The sequence below is a fragment of the Canis aureus genome, chromosome 13, assembly GCF_053574225.1.
Source record: "Canis aureus isolate CA01 chromosome 13, VMU_Caureus_v.1.0, whole genome shotgun sequence".
NCBI classification, from domain to species: domain Eukaryota; kingdom Metazoa; phylum Chordata; class Mammalia; order Carnivora; family Canidae; genus Canis; species Canis aureus.
This window is the reverse complement of record NC_135623.1, coordinates 19,273,700-19,292,732: the sequence shown is the minus strand read 5'-3', so window position 1 is coordinate 19,292,732 and position 19,033 is coordinate 19,273,700. Positions and strand designations below refer to the sequence as shown.

Here is a 19,033-nt window from a genome sequence, read left to right as displayed (position 1 = left end):
ATTTATAGTTACTTGTAAAATAAATAACACATTTGATTGGAGGCTGTTAAATTGGTTCTCACTGCCTTGCCAAGGGCCTGGGAAGCCCTCTAGGGTGTGACTCTGGGCATTCTGTGAAGAAGCTTGAGGGCTCTTCCTTCCACCCTGGGCCTGCAACACTTTCCATATGCCTGTGCTCACACCTAAGGCCCGGGACTCCCTCCCACAGCCCCACTCAGGGCCGGCTAAGGCCTTTGTCCCAGAGCCTCTGGGTGCAGGTAGGAGATACTCTAGCATCTTCCATTATCTTAGAATCAGTATTCCAGAATCTAAATATTTTTTAATCCTAATCTGTTAAAATCCAGGAATTTTGAGGCTGTCAATTGTGAGAAACATGGAATTCTAAGCTATCTGGAACTACTAAAACATTAAAATTTTAAAGTCCTAAAATGTATAAAATATTGAAAGATAATTTATTAAGAACTTAGGCGCTCAGCTTGGGTCTAGGCCTCTGTCTACCACTGAGGTTTAGACAAAGTTGGACCTGTTTAGCTAATTCATGTGTGTGTGTGTGTGTGTGTGTGTGTGTGTGTGTGTATGTGAGAGAGAGAGAGAAGAGTAGGGGGTGACTAAGGAATGTCCAGTAGTAATCAGACACACTTGGCAGGAGAGCAGGACAGGGTGATCCATCTCCTTTCTTGGTTGTCCTTTATGTTTCCACTGACTAAAGGCCCAGTGAGAGGCCAGGAAGGTCCGCTTCTAGTAGACCACATGTGTTCACAAAGAGGGCACAGGAGATACTGTGCCACAATATCAGGAATCTGGGGCATATGGGGGCAGGAACAGTGAAAATCTGAAAACATTGGAAATCAGTTCCAATGATGCAACTGCATTTATTTCCCGGAGAGAGAAATTCAAGCTATACTTAGAATTCTGGGCTCTTGTGGCTTTAGAATTTAAACCTCCAAGGAGTCCAGAATTTTAGTCTCCCCGATATTTAGACTAGGATCTGGAATATTAAAGATACAGGTTATTAGAGTCTTAGAATCCTAAAATTCTAGCATAGCATAGCTCAAAGGGGCCTAAGAACACATCTAATTCGATTTCTTCAATAGTGGAATAAATTGCAGCTCCGGGGAGAGTCTAAAGAAGACCCACTGGAGGCCGGTGCAACTCGTGTTGAGTATCACAACATCCAGTGCCTGAGCCAGGCATAGTGACGTGAGCAAGGAGAAAGCAGAAGCACGTGGTTACCATGAACCATAGGTGTATAAACAGGATCTCCAGGTAAGCTTCTCTGGGCAACAAGTCCTAAAACAAAGAGAGATGCCCACTGTGCTCTTACTCTACATTAAGGAAACAAAGGTCTCCAGAAGGAAAGAGATTTGTCTAGTTTGGAACAATCAGTTAGCAACAGATCAGATCTGGACACAGATTTGTGTTTGTTTTTTTTTTTCCCACTTGCAGCCAGTTATTTCCCTTCCACTGGTCTCTGGGACTGAGGTCACTGATTTCACTCCTTTGACAGCTTTATGGAAAGCAGTTAGTATATCACTGAGTGATTTAGTAAATGGGAATATAAAGAACAATGGAGAAAGGACATGAATTGCATGATGGGGCTGTAGACAAAATTCACTGGTTAATCCAGGGCAAGGGGATGCCTGGGTGGCTCAGTGGTTGAGCGTCTGCCTTTGGCTCAGGGCATGATCCTGGAGTCCTGGGATCGAGTCCCACATTGGGCTCCCTGCATGGAGCCTGCTTCTCCTCTCTCTGCCTGTGTCTCTGCCTTTCTCTCTGTGTCTCTCATGAATAAATAAATAAATAAAATCTTAAAAAAAAAAAAAATCCAGGGCAAGGCCGTGGGGTTTAGCCTTCTATAGCCCATTCTGTCTTTCTGTCACAGACCAAGTCCTGTCCTTGATGGGCTGAACCTGGGCCTTGGTCACAAAGCGGGGCCTCAGACTAACCGTTGACTTTGGCCAAATACTGAGCCTTGACTGCAATAGCAAAATAAGATAAAGCCCTTAGTGAGAAAGAACATAGGCCACGTTTTGTGCTGAGCAGAATACAGAGAACACAGAATACAGAGCAGAATCTACTGAGCTAGACCTGATGTAGAGAAAAGACGGAGGGCGGAGGGCTCTCAAGTTTCCCAGGGCAGAGCCTCCTGGTTTCATGGTTAAGGGGTTTCCAAGAAGAAGCCTCTTCCACCAAAGATATTTCAGATTTCCTGCCCCTGGGGATAATAAGTGACTTGCTGATGGGTGATTTAAAGCAGAAGCTTCTGTCGGAGCTCATGCAGGGCTCGTGTCGAGCTCAGCCCTACTATTTTTTTGTTATCTTCCCACAGGAAGTAACCATGTGACGTTCCTCTTGGGCCTGATCCTTGTAGGCAGAGTGGTCCCTGCCCTGGTGCTATGGCCTGATTTGGTAAGTCTGTCTCTATGGGAATCATTCGGCAGTACTCTATAAGCCAGGGTGAACTAACTTTTGAACCAAGAGCTCCCAAATCACAGTGGCTCTATGAAGTAAAAGGTAATTTCTTGCACGTTATTGACAAATGTGGGGAGGGTGCTCTGTTCCATGTAGACATTTTGAACCCAAGTGCCTTCCACTGTGTGCCTTTGGCATCTTCCAGATTGGTGGTTCTCAACCAAGGATGATTTCATCCCTCAAGAGACACTTGGAAGTATCTGAGGACTTTCGGTCATCATGCTGGGGAGTAGGATGCTATTGGCATCTAGTAGGTAGAGACCAGAGGTGCCTCTAAATATCCTACAAAACACAGGACAGCCCCCAAAACAGAATTATCTGGCCCGAAATGCCAGTGGTGGTGAGTATGAAAAAGCATGTTCTAGGGCCTTCTTGGGGCATACGACCAACAGATGGAAGAGAGGAATAGAGAATTTTAGGTGGGAAGAGTTTATTGCCTAGGGTGGAGGTAGAATATGTGTCTGCCCACAGTCTACTGGTGAGAATGAAGTCATCTGATCACCCCAGGCCGTGACTGAGGCTGGGAATTGCAGTCTAGCTGATGTCCAGGAGAAGGAGGAAGCAGGTTTGCTGAGCATCTGTCCAGTGCCTGCCATAGGGCACGTTTGTCTCCAACTCTAACCAATAAAGGTACAATTTTAGTCTCTAGTGACAGTCGATTTCATTTCTGAAATCCTTCAGATCGAATCAACCATGGGTTCAGATGCTGACTAGCGCAAGCTGCCTGAACCCTTTGGTCCTCTGGTTGCTAACCCACAACATGGAGGTCATGAAATTGACCTCACGGGAGTTGTCACGGGGGTTCCTCCTGCTTTGTCTTCACCTGCATCCTGAGCAGTGACCCTTCCCTCTTCCACTTGGAAGCAAGTTTCGAATGTACCCAACTCCAGAAAATGAAATTTCATCCCGATCACAGCACTCAGTTCTCCAGGAGGGAGCTTGCAAGAAGTAGTTTCCATATCCAGGGTTACTAATGGCAGAGTTCCAAGAAATCCCCCAGTTTCTAAGAAATTTCCTTTGAAAATGAAAATGCCTGCAGGAAAAAACCTTGACTGGGAGGTGGGACACTTGATTCCTCATTTCAGTTCCGCCCCCCTTTCTGCATAGTCTTGGACATATTCCCTCTCCTGGCTTTCGTGTCTTCATTATGAAGCGAGCCAGGTGACTTTCCTCCAGGCTGTAATGTTTAACGTGAGCTTATCTGTTGCCTCGTATTTCCCTGTCCTAGTCCTCCTCCCCCACCAAGCTGACCACTTTCTTGGCATCAGTACCCACTTGTAGAACGGGATCTTGTTTATAAAGGAAGGGCACAGCAGAACTGGGTAGCTTAATGACCATCTCCCCTCCTGGGGAGCCCAGTTGGCAGAGGGAAGTCCTCGGGAGGTTGTCATAAATAACCGGGCTCATAGCCTCACTTCCTCAGAAGGAAGTCTCTGTGGTGATTGATGTGACCCATTTGGGCAAAGTTGGGAGTCCAGAAGAATGCTCTCTGGCAGATTTGTCAAATTTCACATTCACCCCAGCCCTGCTGGGAGCCAGGGTCTCAGACATCCATGCAGGGCGTGCTGAAGAATCCCAAAGAAGAGGCAGAGAATTTCAGGTCAGGTGAGAAGTGAGAGGTCAGTCTGTGGGTGAGTAGAGTACAGACTCAAGGTAAGGTTCACAGAGAACACTTAACTAGAGTTTCTTATGCAATCCTTAAAAAGTTTTTTTCTTCCTTCTTCATCTCTCTCAGAATGTCCAGAAGAGGACTTCGGCCTACAGCAGGCATCATTAAAACATATTTTCATTGCCATGACATGTACATGATTGGAATATTTAAATTGTCTTTGGAAAGCCAAATAATTATGTGTTACAAAGAATACAAAGTGGAAAAGCATCAAACATAAAAGAGTTGTCTATTGTCCCTACTCAGCAACGCTGAAAGCTGGAAGGAGGAGAGAAAGAGGGAAGAAGAATGTGGGAGGAGAGCCTGGGACAAAACTCTGCTGACTTCAAGATCTGGCTGACCCAGCTCTTGATTCCCCCAAGAGAAATGTCATTAAAGACTCGTTGACTTAGCTCAATATATAGCCTGAAGCTTTCTGGGCCCTCGGCCGCCCCTACCCTTTGAAGCACCCCATCCCTCAAGTTTGCACAAGAAGTTAGGTCAGAAGAGGGGGAAATTTGTCATAACCACCGTGGGAAGTGCAATGTTCAGAGAAAGGCTACTCCTTGCACTCTACTTCTCCCCTAACTTATTTGAGAGACCCTAGAGACTGGGAATGTCTATGGGAAGAGGGGACTGGAGGTTCACTCCCTGGTTCGATGCCTGCTGAGGTCCTGATATGGAAGCCCATGCCAGACCCGCTGTCAGAGTACAGCAGAGCTTAGAGAGAAAGCTCAAGGGGAGCTTCACGTCTACCTGGAGTTTGAAGGTGCCCGTGAACTCAAAAGATTGACACTTGCTTCTTCTTCAACAGAAGTATATTTATTTGAAGTATAATCGACCTACTGCACATAGCTAAAGTGTGCAGTTTCACAAGTGTTGACATATGAACACTCACACACATGAAGCCATCACTACAATGAAGACAGTGAATGGATCCATTATCCCCAAATTTCCTTTGTAAAAATTTGTCCCTTGGCAAATTACTTCCCCCTCACCCCTCTCATTTCACACCCAGTGTCTTCAGACAACCATTAATCTGCTTTCTGTTACCGTAGAATTCGTTTGTATTTTCTTTTTTCTTTCTTTCTTTCTTTTTTTTTCAGTTTGTGTTTTCTAGAGTTTTAGTTAAGTTGAGTCATCTAGTAGGCACTCTTTTGTGTCTGGCTTCTCTCACTCAACATAAATACGTTGAGATTCATCCATGTGGTTTCGCATCTCTCTGGTTCATTCTGTTTTACCACCAGACAGCTTTCCACTAAATGTGTACACAACAATTTATACATCCATTTACCAGCTGACGGACTTTGGGGTTGCTTCCAGTTTTCAGCTATTACAAAGAGAGCTGTGATGTCCGTTTGTGCACAAGTCTTCATATGGACATATGCTTTCATATGTTTTCGGTGGAATGGTTAGATCGTACGGTAGCCTTACATTTTAAGAAACTGCCAAACTGTTTCTGAAGTGTTTCTGCCACTTTCCCTTCTCACCAGCAGTGTGTGAGAATTCCCTTTTCTCCGTGTCCTTGCCAACATTCAGCATGATTAGTCTTTTTAATTATAGCCGTTTTCATAGATGTGAAGTACAGCCACACCGAGGTTTTTATATTGCTAATGTCTATTCACCATCTCTATATCATCTTCGGTGAACTGTCTTTTCAAATATTTTGTCCATTTTTTTTTATTGGGTTGCTTGTTTTCTTTTTATTGAGTTTTGACGGTTCTTTATAGATTTTGGATTTAAGTCTTTTTTTTTATTTAAGTATTTTTTAAAATATTTATTTATTTATTATTTATGATAGACATAGAGACAGAAAGAGAGAGGCAGAGACACAGGAGGAGGGAGAAGCAGGCTCCATGCCAGGAGCCCGACGTGGGACTCGATCCTGGGACTCCAGGATCGTGCCCTGCGCCAAAGGCAGGTGCTAAACCACTGAGCCACCCAGGGATCCCCTGGATTTAAGTCTTTATCAAATATATGCTCTGCAAATACTGTCACCTAGTCTGTTGCTGGTCTGTTCACTCCCTTAAGAGTTTTCTTCTGAGGTGCAGAAATTTGAAGTTTTGCAAAAGTCTAATTGATTAGAGTTTCCTTTTATGAGTTGTATTTTGATGTTGAATCTAAAAAACTTTGCCTAACCTAAAGTCCAAAGATTTTTCTCCTACATTTTCTTCTGAGAAGTGTGATAGCTTTATGATTTGCATTTTGGCCTATGATGCATTTTGAAATGATTTTTCATATATGGTATGAATTATGGATTGAACCCCCCCTTTTTGCTCATGCAAATCTAATTGTTCCAACAGCATTGTAGAAAAGACTCTTCTTTCTCCACTGAATTGCCTTTGATCTTTGTCAAAAAAATCAATTGTCCATAAATGTGTGGGTCAGTTTCTGGACTCTGATCTTATGTTGTTTTTTACAGTTTGTTTCTGTTTGTTTGTTTGTTTGTTTGTTTGTTTGTTTCATACAGGAAGGTAAGTCTAGTGCCTGTAATTTCCATCTTGGGCCAAAATGGAAATCTGGCACTTGCTTCTTACCATAGATTTCTTTTTTTTTTAATATTTTTAAAATTTTTTAAATTTATTTATGACAGTCACACACACACACACACACACACACACACAGAGAGAGAGAGAGAGAGAGAGGCAGAGACACAGGCAGAGGGACAAGCAGGCTCCATGCACCGGGAGCCCGACGTGGGATTTGATCCCGGGTCTCCAGGATCACGCCCTGGGCCAAAGGCAGGCGCCAAACCGCTGCGCCACCCAGGCATCCCTCACCGTAGATTTCTGATGTCTGAAGCTTGGCAGAGCAACCCACTTCTGAAGGGAGTGGTACTCTCATGAAGTTTTTCTGGGAAAAAGAAAATGCTCTGCTATGTGTCCACATCCCTGACTTACCGTTAGCCTTTGGAGAGTGTAGAAGGAGACCTTCATGTTTCTCTGGGCTCCATTATAATGAGGAACAGAAATTACAAGAGAAGGTAGGAGCTCATTCGGACCAGGCAAGATGACGTCCAGACAGAGAAAGCTGGGAGTAGAGATTGCTCATTGTACAAAGGGACACATGGCTGCTCTTCTCTGTGAGGTCCTCAGTGATGAGAGAGGCTGGCAGGAGATCAGCCTTGCCCTCCAAGAACAGCTCACCCCACGGGCCACACTAATAGGAAACCGGCTCGAACCCAGAAGCTACCAGAGCAGAGGCAAGCAGATCAAGCCATTGTGAGGACACGCCTGCTTTCCACCAGTGACAAGCAGCCACTTATTTATGGTGACCTCTGCTAGCCCTTTTGTTCTCCCTCTCCCCTCCTCATGAGGGGCACAAGGCCCAGAAAAGAAAAAAGGAGGGGTAAAAGGTAAGATCAAGCCCCCCTCAAACTCTTGGAACTAGTTACAAGTGTGGCCAACTCTGAAGGGAGGAGAAGAAACGAGAGTGAACCTGGGTGTGACATCGAAGTCGTGAACCAGGCTGGGCTTGGAGTAGCTGCTGCTGGTGGGGAAGCCGTGGGATCCCCTGGGGACACTGTTAGCAGACTCAGAGACTGGCCTGGGAGCTCTGGGGGCAGTAACTTGATCTGTGTTTATACCCTCGATGAACTGACGCTCAACCGGTTGCCTCCGATCTGCCAACAGTAGCTACCAAATACCGAGGCAGACGGCATGCCGGGCGCCGTACGCACATTATTTCATTTGCTCTGCACGACCTATGAGATAGTTACTGTTTTATTTCCTCTACTTTGCACAGGAGGTACACTGAGGCACCATCGACTTGCCTAAATACAGAGCCTAGAAATTTCGGATCTGAGATGCTGATTGTAGCGATTTCACTCATCACTCCCATCTAAGGAAAACCCATTCTGCTTGCCTTCACCGCTCTCACTCATGATGCTTTCCACACATTTTGCCTATGTTCAGGGTTTCATCCATTTCCCCAGGCCATTTTGTCAACCCATCTCCTAGTGCCACCAGAACAGCTCGCCTGCTGCCATGGAGGTGGATGAAGAAAGGGGCACTGTGGGCAAACATTAATCGTCAGCAGGTGAAATGTTGATCGGGGCTCACGGAACCATGTCCAGGTGAGAGGCGTCCAGCAGGTGCATGGCCTTGGACAAGCCACTTAACCTCTCGGTACTTTACTCTCCTTATGTAGAATGGGGGAGCCACTGTCTTAGCCTGTTCAGGCTTCTCTAATGCAATAGCGCAGGCTTGATGGCCTGTACACAGTGGACACAGCTTGCTCACAGTTGAGGCTGGAAGTCTGAGATCAGGGTGCCAGCCCTGCTGGGTGAGGACCCCCTTCTGGGTGGGACCTCTTGCTGTATCCTCACGTGGCAGAGGGCTCTAGGGTTCCCTTTGGAGCTCCCTTTATAAAAGCACCAATGTCATGTAGGAGGGCTCCACCCTTAAGACCTAGTCACTTCCCAAAGGTCCCACCAACTAATCCCATCACCTTCGGGGGTTAGTATTACCACGTATGGATTTTGCGGGGACACGAATATTCAGACTGCATAGGGCTGTTGTGAGGTTGTGAGGATGCAGGTGTTACATAAACCCTCCATGAGTACCTGGCACATGGTGTACTCTATCATGAGTGTGCTGTATCCCTATCCAGCCTCTATTACTTGGTAGGTCCCCTTCTGCTCCTGAACAATGAGTCTGAATGAACCCAAATATACGCATTTCTTTTTTCTCTGTCTCCTCCCTTGTCACTTATCTCCACCCCAAGAAACATATCTTACTTAGCCAAACTACTCTTCCTCTTCACAGGAGAAAGGAGGGGAACGTTTTTTGCTACTCCTGGAGAGAACCCACATTTGACACAAGCTCCCTGCCCGGGTTTTCGAGGTACACCTCTGGATACACGGCCGGAGGGCAGAGGGCAAGTAGTCAAGCCCAGGTCTGTCTGATGGCCGGTCTCCCAGATTAGAAATCTTCAGAGTCCCGTTCTACCCTCTTCAATGTGCTTCGTGACCTGTAGGGTCCCTGCAGCACCTGCTGTGTTCCCCAGGTGGCAGGGCCGTGTCTGACATGCAGGTGAGGCTGGCATAAAGCCCCTTCTGCAGGTGGCACGAGAATCCCTTGGCAGGTTTCTAACAACGCAGATGCCCGGGCCCCATCCCCGGCATTCTGCTGCTTTGGGTTTGGGCTGAGGCCTGGGGAATATGCGTTTTTTGAAAGCTCTGCTGGTAATTATGATTCAGCCTGCTGCAGGAAGCTACACCTGGAATACACCATAGCGTATTCCGAGAAAGGCAGCCACACGCGAGCATGAAGTGTGTAAGTGTGCAGGTCAGGCCACCCTCCTGTACTCCTGCAAGTCAGAGAGTAAGAGGCTTTACAGCATGTCCAAGTGACAAGGACCTTGGGGCCCACTGACAAAGGACTAATGAGGAGACTAAGGCCGGGGGGAACTTGCCCACGGTCGGGGTCCTGCCCACCGCAGCTCTTTGTGGCTAGGTCAGTCCTTGCCTCACTAGCCCAGGGATCTGAGAACACTTTTTTGGGGGTGTGGGGGATGCTACAGGAAGGACCCTCCCCTGAGTCAATGCCTTTAGCTGCTTTTGGAACAAGTCCAAGTCCAAAATAATTCAAAAATGTGTGAAACATGCTTTTGCCTGAATGAGGCTTCACACGGGGGCAGCAGGGCTCTGGAAGCCACGTCCTGACTTAGCTGGCAACACTGCCCCCGCCCCTGCCCCGGGCTCTCCGTGCCTCCTGCTCAGGTACCTCCCTCTTCCTCCCTCTCCTCTGAGCCCTTGGGCAGTTTGAGCTTCCCCGGGCCTCAGTTTCCTCCTCTGTGTGAGACCGCAGTAATGTGTGCATGGGACAGTGTAGGCATTGCCACATGTTGCGGTAGGAAAGTGTACCCACTCTGACTTGCGGCTCCGTCAAGCTGGACTCCAGCTGGAGGACGAGAGCCCCCGAAGACCAGTAGCCTAAACTCCCCACTTTAGAGAAGGGCAGGGGGGCTCGGAAGCCGTTGTGAGCGCCATGGGGTCCTGCGAGCTGGGTCAGGATCTAGCCGTCCTCGCACTCAGAGCCTGCAGCCTCCTGTGCAGCCTCTCACTGTTACTGTTCTATTTTTTAATTTATTTTTTTATTTCTTAAATATTTTATTTATTTGAGAGACCGAGAGAGAGAGAGAGAGAGAGAGAGAGAGAGTGAGAGAGCATGGGGGGGGGCAGGGGGGAGCAGAGGGAGAGGGAGAAGCAGACCCTGTGCTGAGCAAGGAGCCCAGCCCAGGGCTTGATCCCACGACCCTGAGATCATGACCTGAGCCAAAATCAAGAGCCAAACCTTAACCGACTGAGCCACCCAGGCGCCCCTGTTACTATTTTAAATATTCCTGATGTAGCCGCTGCCTCCTCCGGCCCCTCTTCCTGCCTGCCTTCTGTCAACATTTAGTGGGTACCTGTTTTATTTGGGGCTCTGCATTAGGTCACTGTAGGGAACTTTATCCATAATAGGTACCAACTAAGTGTTCGATGGTGCTTTATCTACTTACATTGAGCGACGTATTTGGCAGTAAGCACTGGCCTTGTGTGAAATTCTTTTCAGGGAAGCTGTGGGAGATCCAAGAGGAGGGGATCCGTAATGCCTTCAAGGAGGTGGGGAAGAGTCCACACACACACACACACACACACACGCACACACACACACACACTGAGCATGCTAAGCGTCCAGCAAAGGTGTGGGGGCCCCGTCACCAAGGCCATGAGGGCAGCAGTGGTGTGAGGCTGCTTAGGTCTGGGCGTGGGGAGGCTGAGGAGTCAGAGCTGGGCTGCTGTTCTTTGCACCTACCCGGGCTGGTGCTTGCTCAGGCCAATCCAGAGCCCCTGCTCTTTTAACCCCGTATGTGCCAGCTTCCTCAGGCTTCTGTCTTGGGTCCTCTGCTCTTCCCACTCTATATGGGCTTCATGCTGTGCCTCCCCACCCCCACCCCACCCCCCACCTTTCCCTGCTTCTGTGAGCATCTGGGTCTTTACAGCTTCTAAATCTGCATCTCCAGAGGGAAGCAGCTCCATGAATTTTAGACCCTCGCACCCACCGGCTCTTGCACGTCTCTGACCAGACCACCCGAATGCCACTTGTCCCAAACAACCCATTTCCCTGCCGACCGGCTTTGCCTCCTTGAGTGCAGTTCCTCAGTCAGGAACCTCTTGTGGGTTTTTAACTTAGGAGGTGACTGTGGTTCGGAAAGATAAGACATCTCATCCAAGGTCGTGCAGCTGGAGGACGTCAGAGCCAGGACTAGACTCCCACTTGTGGGAACCTCTCTCTCCCAACCCCAGGAGTCACGTCATTCTTCCCATCAGACTCTCAGCCTCTAGCCCTACCACTGACTCTTCTGCTCCCATCAAACTTCCAGTACGGTCACGACTCACGTGTGTTATTACAACTAGGATTTTACCTATCGGAGCTTCCGAGCTTTGGTCACGCTCACAGTTGGTGGATCCAGAGGACTCTTTAAACAAAACAAACCAACTCTGAAAGAAAACCACCCCATCGCTTACAGCCATCAGTGTCTCCCCTCTGCCTGCAGAGTCAACTTTCTGCTCCTGCCAGTGCCTTCTGCAACTTGGGTTATTAGTTGAGTTGTGTCCCCCCAAAAGCAGCGTTGAAGCTCTAACCCCTGCACCTCTGCATATGACCTTATTGGGGAATGGGGTTGTTGAAATGTAACTGGTTAAGATGAGGTCACATTAGAAGAGGCTGGGCCCTTAATCCACTAGGGCCGGTGTCCTCATAAATAGGGGAAATCCGGGCACAGACCCAAACACGGAAGGAGGACGGCCGCATAAAGGTGGAGGCTGACACTGGCATTGTGTGTCCCCGAGCCGAGGAGTACCTGGGGCCACAGGGAGGGGGAAAAGGCAAGGAAGGACCTTCCCCTGGAGGCTCTGGAGGGAGCCCGGCCCTACCAACAGCTTGATTCAGGACTTCATCCTCCAGAACTGTGAGATGGCAGCGTCTGTAGTCTTAGCCACCTGGCTGTGGTACTGTCTTAGGACAGCCCCGGCGAAATAACACGACCTGTGGTGACCCAAATACCAGCCGACTTTCCAGCCTCCCCCGCGAGCACGACCTCTGCTCACCCTGTCGCAGCCCCAGTGGATTCTGTAGGGCTCTCCAAACGTTCCCCACACGTGCACTCTTCACTCGGCTGCTCCCCTTCCCCACCCACCACCTCTTCTCCACGGGAGGCCTCCCCGCCGTGCTCCCACAGCATCTTCCTGCTGCTCCTGGGTCCCTCATTCGGTCATGGACTCTGACAGCCGGGACTCTGTTTCGCTTTTCTATCTCCCCAGTGCCGGAGCACCAAATCTGACCTAGCATGACGCTGCAAGAATTTATTTGAGGGACTCCTGGGTGGCTCAGCAGTTGAGCATCTGCCTTCGAAGCTCAGGTCATGATCTTGGGGTCCTGGGATCGAGTCCCACGTCAGGCTCCCTGCAGGGAGCCTGCTTCTCCCTCTGCCTGTGTCTCTGCCTCTCTCTGTGTGTGTCTCTCATGAATAAAATTCTTTTATAAGAAAAGAATTTATTGGAGTTTGGTCGCATGTTCTCCCATGTTGGTGGGTGGTGGGATTCAAAGCACTCCTCACTGGGCTGCCACCCTGATTTCGCTCACCACTAAGAGCTAATCCACCACAGGACAGGAATTCTAGGAAACTTTCCCCAAATTGCTAACCGCCGCTCCCCGCACCCCTCCACGTGCTGCTGCTGGGGCCTCCGGCAGGCCTGAGGGAGATGGACCCAGAGAAGGAGATGTTGCATGTTCTTTTGAGGCCAACACCTAATCACTGTCCCTCTTTAAATGAAAAATGGGGAAAACACTAGCTAACTGTTGTTTAGTGACCCCCACCCCCACCCCTTTAAAATAAACACTCTTTTCAATTAGGAAGATTTGTCACCGGGGACAGTAATTCTGTGTCCTACCAAAACAAACACAGTTGTAATTAGTTTTATCCAGGAAGAAAATTAACTCTGTTTATCTTAGCATAATGAATCATTGACCCTTTCTGTCCAGGCAGCTTGGGGGAGGGTTCGGGAGTGGGGGACTATGATCTACAGCAAAGGGGCATTCCGGGACCCATCTATCTCCCCTCTTGGTTACACAGCTGTCCGCATGAGTTATTTGAAATAATATTCCTGGCCAAGAGTTATGAAGCTGCCTCTGAGCCAGCCTTGGAGACACACTAAATAAGGCTGTGATTTTACGGTTTCAGTCTACGGGGATTTTAGAGGAGTACGTATTAGATGGGCCTTAAGGCACGCCGTGGACCCCAGAGTCGGCTTGGCTTCTGTCGTGCTTTTCACCATGACCTCCCCGGGTCCTGGGGCTGGGAGGGCGGCTGCAGGCAAACCGGTTGATTCTTAATTATGGAGGAGATGCTCTTGCTGCACTGAGAAGGGCAGAAGCTTTAGGGTTAGGTGGATTTTGGCTAGTCCTGGCTCTGACGTCCTCCAGCTGCACGACCTTGGATGAGATGCCTTATCTTTCCAGACCACCGTCATCTCCTGAGCTAACAAAAAAAAAACCAAAAAGGGAGTGGATGAGGTTTAGTAATCCATATCCTCGAGGATTTCCTAAGGATCAGGAGTGAGGTGGGCCCAGCCCCAAGCACAGCACTGGGCAGCACTGATGGGGCGCCGCGTCAGTTAAGACTTTGACTCTTGATTTCGGCTCAGGTCAGTGTCTCAGGGCTGTGAGATGGAACCCTTCATCAGGCTCCACGCTGCACGTGAAGTCTGCTTGAGGATCTCTCCCTCTCCCTCTGCCCCTCCCACCTCTCTAAAAAAAATAATGAATGCTGATAGGATCTGTTCTTCTTGCGTGAACTGGCTGAGGGCCCAGGCCAGAAGAACACACTGAGGTCTTCTCTCCAATAGTTTCTACCTCACAGAGACCCTACTGTGTGCAAGGCTCCGCATTCGATCCTGGAAACAGAAAGAGGGTTTGATCACAACCCCTGTGCTCACAGGGCCCACGGGCTACTGGGGAGAGAGAGAGATACCCAGGCATCCTCAATCTGTGCCAACAGATGCTAAGGCGGGACACAGGAGCCGGGTCCCCATGGTCCAGGTGCAAGCAGAGAAGGAAGGAGACTTGATTTCATGTGCTCCGGACCATTCAGTTGACGGATAATGCCTCACTTAATCCTCATGATAACTCTAAAAATAGGCATGAGGGAGGGGGACCCAGGGACAGAGTAATCGAGGCTCACAGAGGGTAAGTCGTGAGACCCAAGCTGCATCGCGGGAAGCGGAGCAGCTGGGATGGGAAGGGGCTTGTGGGCCGCGGAGCCTGCGCTCCCTCAGGTTCTCCTCGGATGTCCTGGCAGAGATGCAACGGCTGGTGTCCTGCCCCAAGACTCCAGGTCCAGGGCATTAAAGCTGAGGGATCCCCAGGGCTGGTGTCAGGAGACCCCACAGTTAAAATTGCAGGTTCTCGGGCTTCACTTGATGCTTTTCCACAACGTCTCTTGCAGGTGGATCATTTTAAACGACCGTCTGAGGTGAGTGCTAAGGCCCTCACCATCTGGTAGAGTCACACGGAGCTACCTTTCACCCGTGACATTGAGATGGCTAATCCCAGATGGGTGCCTGGGGGCGGGGGGGGGCAGCTTGTCCTCTAGATGAGGGGACAAGAGAACCGTGGGACCAGGGAACCCTCTTGTCCTGCCATCGGAGAGGCAGAGAGAGAGAGAAGGTGGAGGTGGACCAGGAGCCCTTGAAAGTGGCCTAATGAGCTCACACGGGGGTGAGTGTCTCCGGGCCCGGGGCAGAGACGGATGGGCACCTGCTTTGAGCGCTAGGCTTCTCCCCTCACATAGCCCCGTTACTGGGAGCTTCCAGAACCGAGCAGAGCTGAGAGGTTGTTTCTTGAAGCAGGACAGAGCCTTTGCTGGGAGGCGGCACCTTCTACCCACCACAGACAGGGAGCGCGGCAGCCTTTGGTGGTGGGCGTGCGGCTCGCAGGCTGCGGGCCTTTGACCTCCAAACAGGCAAGGACCAGGAGCAGGGCCGAGGCTGGTTTGGGGGCTGCACAGAACTCCAGGGAAGAAAGCCACTGTGGCATCTGAGGGCCTCACGGCCGGTTTTCCTGGGCCGTGATGATGCCCAGGGTGGACACCTGGGTGGCAGGAGACCCTACACAGCCCAACAAGCAGCACCAGCCAACCAGGCGGACAGAAGTGCCGTGTCCCACTTAAGCTGTGGGAACTTAGAAGATTTCCTTCCTTCCCGGTGCCTCAGCTTCCTTCTCTGTAAAATGAGGAGAACAGTATCTTACTTCCCAGGCTTCCACGAGGACGAAATGACTACATGATGCACATTACCTCATTTAACCTTGGACCTTGAAGTAAGGATACAGTCATTCTCAGACTTCCGTGTGAGTGTGTGAGGGGTTCAAGAGGCTTGCTTGAGGTGACGTAGGTTTTTAGTGGCAAAGCTGAGATTTAAACGTAGTTGTATCTGATTTTAGAACCTTCGTTTTGACAACATGCTATAATGCCTCTTACTAAGAATGAGTGAGTGAATGAATGAATTTTCTTACACAGAGTCCTGTAGCCTCTGAGGTTTTCTGGCAACGACAATTGCCTTCTGTTGAAGCCAGGCTCAGCCCCTCCCGTGACTTCCTACTGCAGTGCACGGACCTGGGGCCTGGCCGGCCAGCGTGGCCCTCAGCACGGGGGATCCCTACCTGTGGACTGACAGCGCAGGCGGGAGCGCAGGGGCGGGAGCCGGGCAAGCCTGGGCTACAATACTGTTCAGGAAACCCTTGGTCCCTAGGACTCTCGGTGAAACAGATAGTGTCTGACAATGGGGTTCCTCGAGATCCCAGGTTCCTTAGGGACACACAGGTGGGCCAGGAAGGAGGTTGAAACCCCCTGGCCAATTGCATCTGAGACGCTGCAGCCAGGAGAGAAGGGGCCACATCACTGGAGTCCAAGATAGAGCCTGAGTTTTGTGGGAAAGGAAAGGAGGAGGGTCTCGCAAATATTTTTGCAGTTTAAAATCTTCCAGTTAGAACTTTATAAGCAGGACTGAATCAGCAGGAAATCCAGACGGGACTCATTTGTCTGAATGCTGCTCTGTGTGGCTGCTTGGACCGGCTCCCTGGTGGCGATCTTCTATCCAGCCATCGTTTACCGAGAGTGTACTGGTGGCAGGCACTTTCTGGGCCCAGGGATGCAGCAGGCACAGTCCCCGTGCTTGCAGAGATTTTCAGCTCTCTGCAGCTAGGTGTGTGCGTGGGTGTGCATGTGTGCGTGTGCATGGGGAGCAAGGGAGAAGGAAGGAGAAGGGCTCATGCATCCACGTAAAGGCATGTGCATGTTCACAGCCTTCACTCCGGCTGGTCAGGACCAATGCTGGGAGCGCTGCGCTGGGAGCGGACAGATGACTGTCATTTGGGAACTGGTTTGTATTTGCTCAGAAAAGAATCTAGGGGCAGAGATTGGGGTTTTTGAGATGGAGAGAGCTGAGCTCTGTGGGCGTGGGCTAACAGACAGACACCAGTCTACACTGGGGAGAAGGACAGGGCACAGGGAGAAGGAAAGGGGACCCGGAGGCAGGGCCTGGTGGCACTGGCCCGGCGTCATGTCCAGATCCCCAGCTATACACGTCTGGCTTTCGAGAGCCCAGTCTTGTGCCATTCACGTGCCAGAGCATGAGCTGAGGCCCTGAGGGCCCCAGTGAAGGGGAAGTGGCCGCTGACCCGCTACCCTCAGGGCTGTGCCTGGCCAGCAGGGACACGGGGCAGTGTAGGGTCCATGCCCTGGTCACAACACACTGAACAGCCCCCACCTACTGGGGAAGATTTCACCAGGATGGGCAGGGGGATTTGTTGGTTCAAGGCTGGAGGAGAAGCTCCTTGGGGCTGTGCCCCTGACTCCATCTATGGAGTAACTACCTGGTGCCCAGTGCTGTGCTAGGGGCTTGGCCCACCTCACCCTGATGGGCCCAGGGCAGCAGCTTTGGTGGAGAGCCAAGCTTTAGCTTAAAATAGGGGCAGCTGTCGTGCCAAGGCCACCCTGTGAGGCAGGGAGCTGCAAAGCTGGAAGTGCTCAGCAGAGACAGACAGAGAGTGAGGACTGCTGGCCCTGGGGCAGGGCAGCCAGGGAGGGCTGCGGAGGGCAGCACGCCCTACATCCCCGACCGAGGAATTCTCCGCTGGAAGGACTGGTGGCAAACAAGCCCACCCCAGGCACTGGTCATCTCATAACTGGAGAATGGGAAGTTCGCAGTCTAAAGTTGATAGGACAGTCCTTCTGGGGAGGTCGCGAGATGAATTCTTATCCACAGTGAGATGCGCATTCTCTGTGGCCTAGGCTTTCCCTGCATGACTTGGCTTCTCAGGACCAGGCAAGGGGGTAGGACGGTGTCTCGGCCCGCTTGGGCAGCTGTAACAAAATGTCACAGCCTGGCTATGAACAACCGGGTTCTGGAGTCTAGAAGTGCACACTCACGGTGCCAGCAGGTTCCTTGTCTGGTGAGAACCCGCTTCCTGGGTCATGGAGCAGCCGTCTTCTCGCTGGGTCCTCACACAGCTCACGGGGGAAGGCATTTCTCTGGGGTCTCTTTTCGGAGGGCACTAATCCCGCTCCTGAGAGCTCCACCCTCTGACCCCATCACCTCCCAAAGCCCCACTTCCTAATACCATCACACTGGAGGTGAGAATCCCAACAGAGGAATCTCAAACTCAAACATTCAGTGGACAGCAGACGAGGGTGAGAGGAAGAGGAGAGAAGGCAGGAGAAGGGACATGAGACCAATTCCACATAGTGGATTCCATCCGATTCTCACACAACCTCCTGTGGCTGGTTTACAGACGAGCGTCTGAGGTGCGCCACCAGCCAGGATCCCAGGCCCCAGGCCCCAGGGCTGTGAGGCCTGCTGTATCGTGGGCAGCCCGGTGCCTTCTTCAGGGGGGGAAGCACAGGACCTCGCACCTGCAGGTCACTAGAGGTCATTCCCCGGAGCCCTCACCCCTGCCTGGAGGGCCTGCCTCCTGCCCCCTGCACAGCACCCCCTGCTTGGGCCAACTGTGAGTCTACACCCGAAAGCGTGAGCGTCCTGGGCTCCCTCTGGCGGTTGCATTAGCCAGGAGCCGCCGCTCTCAGGAGGGAGGCCTTGCCTTTAGGGACGCTGAGAAAACCGCTGCGATGGACCTAAGAGGAACAGGGTCCTCGGGCGCTGGGTGGGGGAGCAGAGCTCGGGGCTCCAGACACAGCTCTCCCGGTCACCCCGGTCACCCCGGGAGTCCTGCCCCAGCCACCGTCCGCTGCGAGGCCTCAAAGCCTCTGCCGGCGCCAACACCAGGCTGATTTATATCAGTGGGGTTGGTGGTGTTCATTCTAGGCTGCACTTATTAATCACCAGGGAAGTTTTAAAACATCCTGCTCACTGGGCCCTGGCCCTAGAGACTCCGACTTAATAGGTCTGAGGTGGGGCCTGCGTGTTGCTCGTGTTGCTCGTTTTAAAACCTCCCCCAGGTGATGCCGCCAAGGCTGAGGAAGGCGTGGGTTACTTTTCCGGATCCGTCCAGCTCCCAGGGCCGGTGATGCAGAGATTGTTTTTGAGATATTTCATCAAATTGAATCTGTGTCCTGTGATAGTAGATGATGTTATTTCGCCATTAGGACAAAGGGCTGATATTTGTCACCAATAAACCTAAAGATAGATCTGGAAGCCTGTATCCATCAGGTAATCTCCACAAGAGGCAGCAGGAACATGATTTACGCTCCATGCCTCTAATGTAATTAAGGGTGCATTACCAAGAAAGCTGCGCTGCTGAGATGCAAATGAGCAATGGCAGTTTACCTTGGGATTGCCTTTGTGGGGAGGTTACCATCGCGGGGCTCAAGTGCTCAAAAGTGCATGCTGCGTGTAGCAAACACAGGAAGTCC

The 19,033-nt window shown here is 50.7% G+C and overlaps 2 long non-coding RNA genes across 4 annotated transcripts; both read left to right on the top strand.

The window, feature by feature from the left end:
* Positions 1 to 608: 608 nt before the first annotated feature.
* On the top strand, positions 609 to 6,768 carry LOC144281995 (uncharacterized). The gene is made up of 3 exons (XR_013350366.1): positions 609 to 1,266; positions 2,330 to 2,812; positions 4,208 to 6,768. It is a non-coding gene; the product is annotated as an uncharacterized LOC144281995 (long non-coding RNA).
* Positions 6,769 to 6,793: 25 nt separating this feature from the next.
* Positions 6,794 to 12,659, top strand: LOC144281994 (uncharacterized). Of its 3 annotated transcripts, none has more exons than XR_013350365.1 (4): positions 6,794 to 7,475; positions 7,865 to 8,195; positions 8,887 to 9,153; positions 12,429 to 12,659. It is a non-coding gene; the product is annotated as an uncharacterized LOC144281994 (long non-coding RNA). The 3 variants fall into 3 exon arrangements; XR_013350364.1 differs by having other exon boundaries at positions 6,802 to 7,475; positions 8,887 to 9,016; XR_013350363.1 differs by having other exon boundaries at positions 6,804 to 7,475; positions 8,887 to 8,964.
* The last annotated feature ends 6,374 nt before the right edge of the window (positions 12,660 to 19,033 follow it).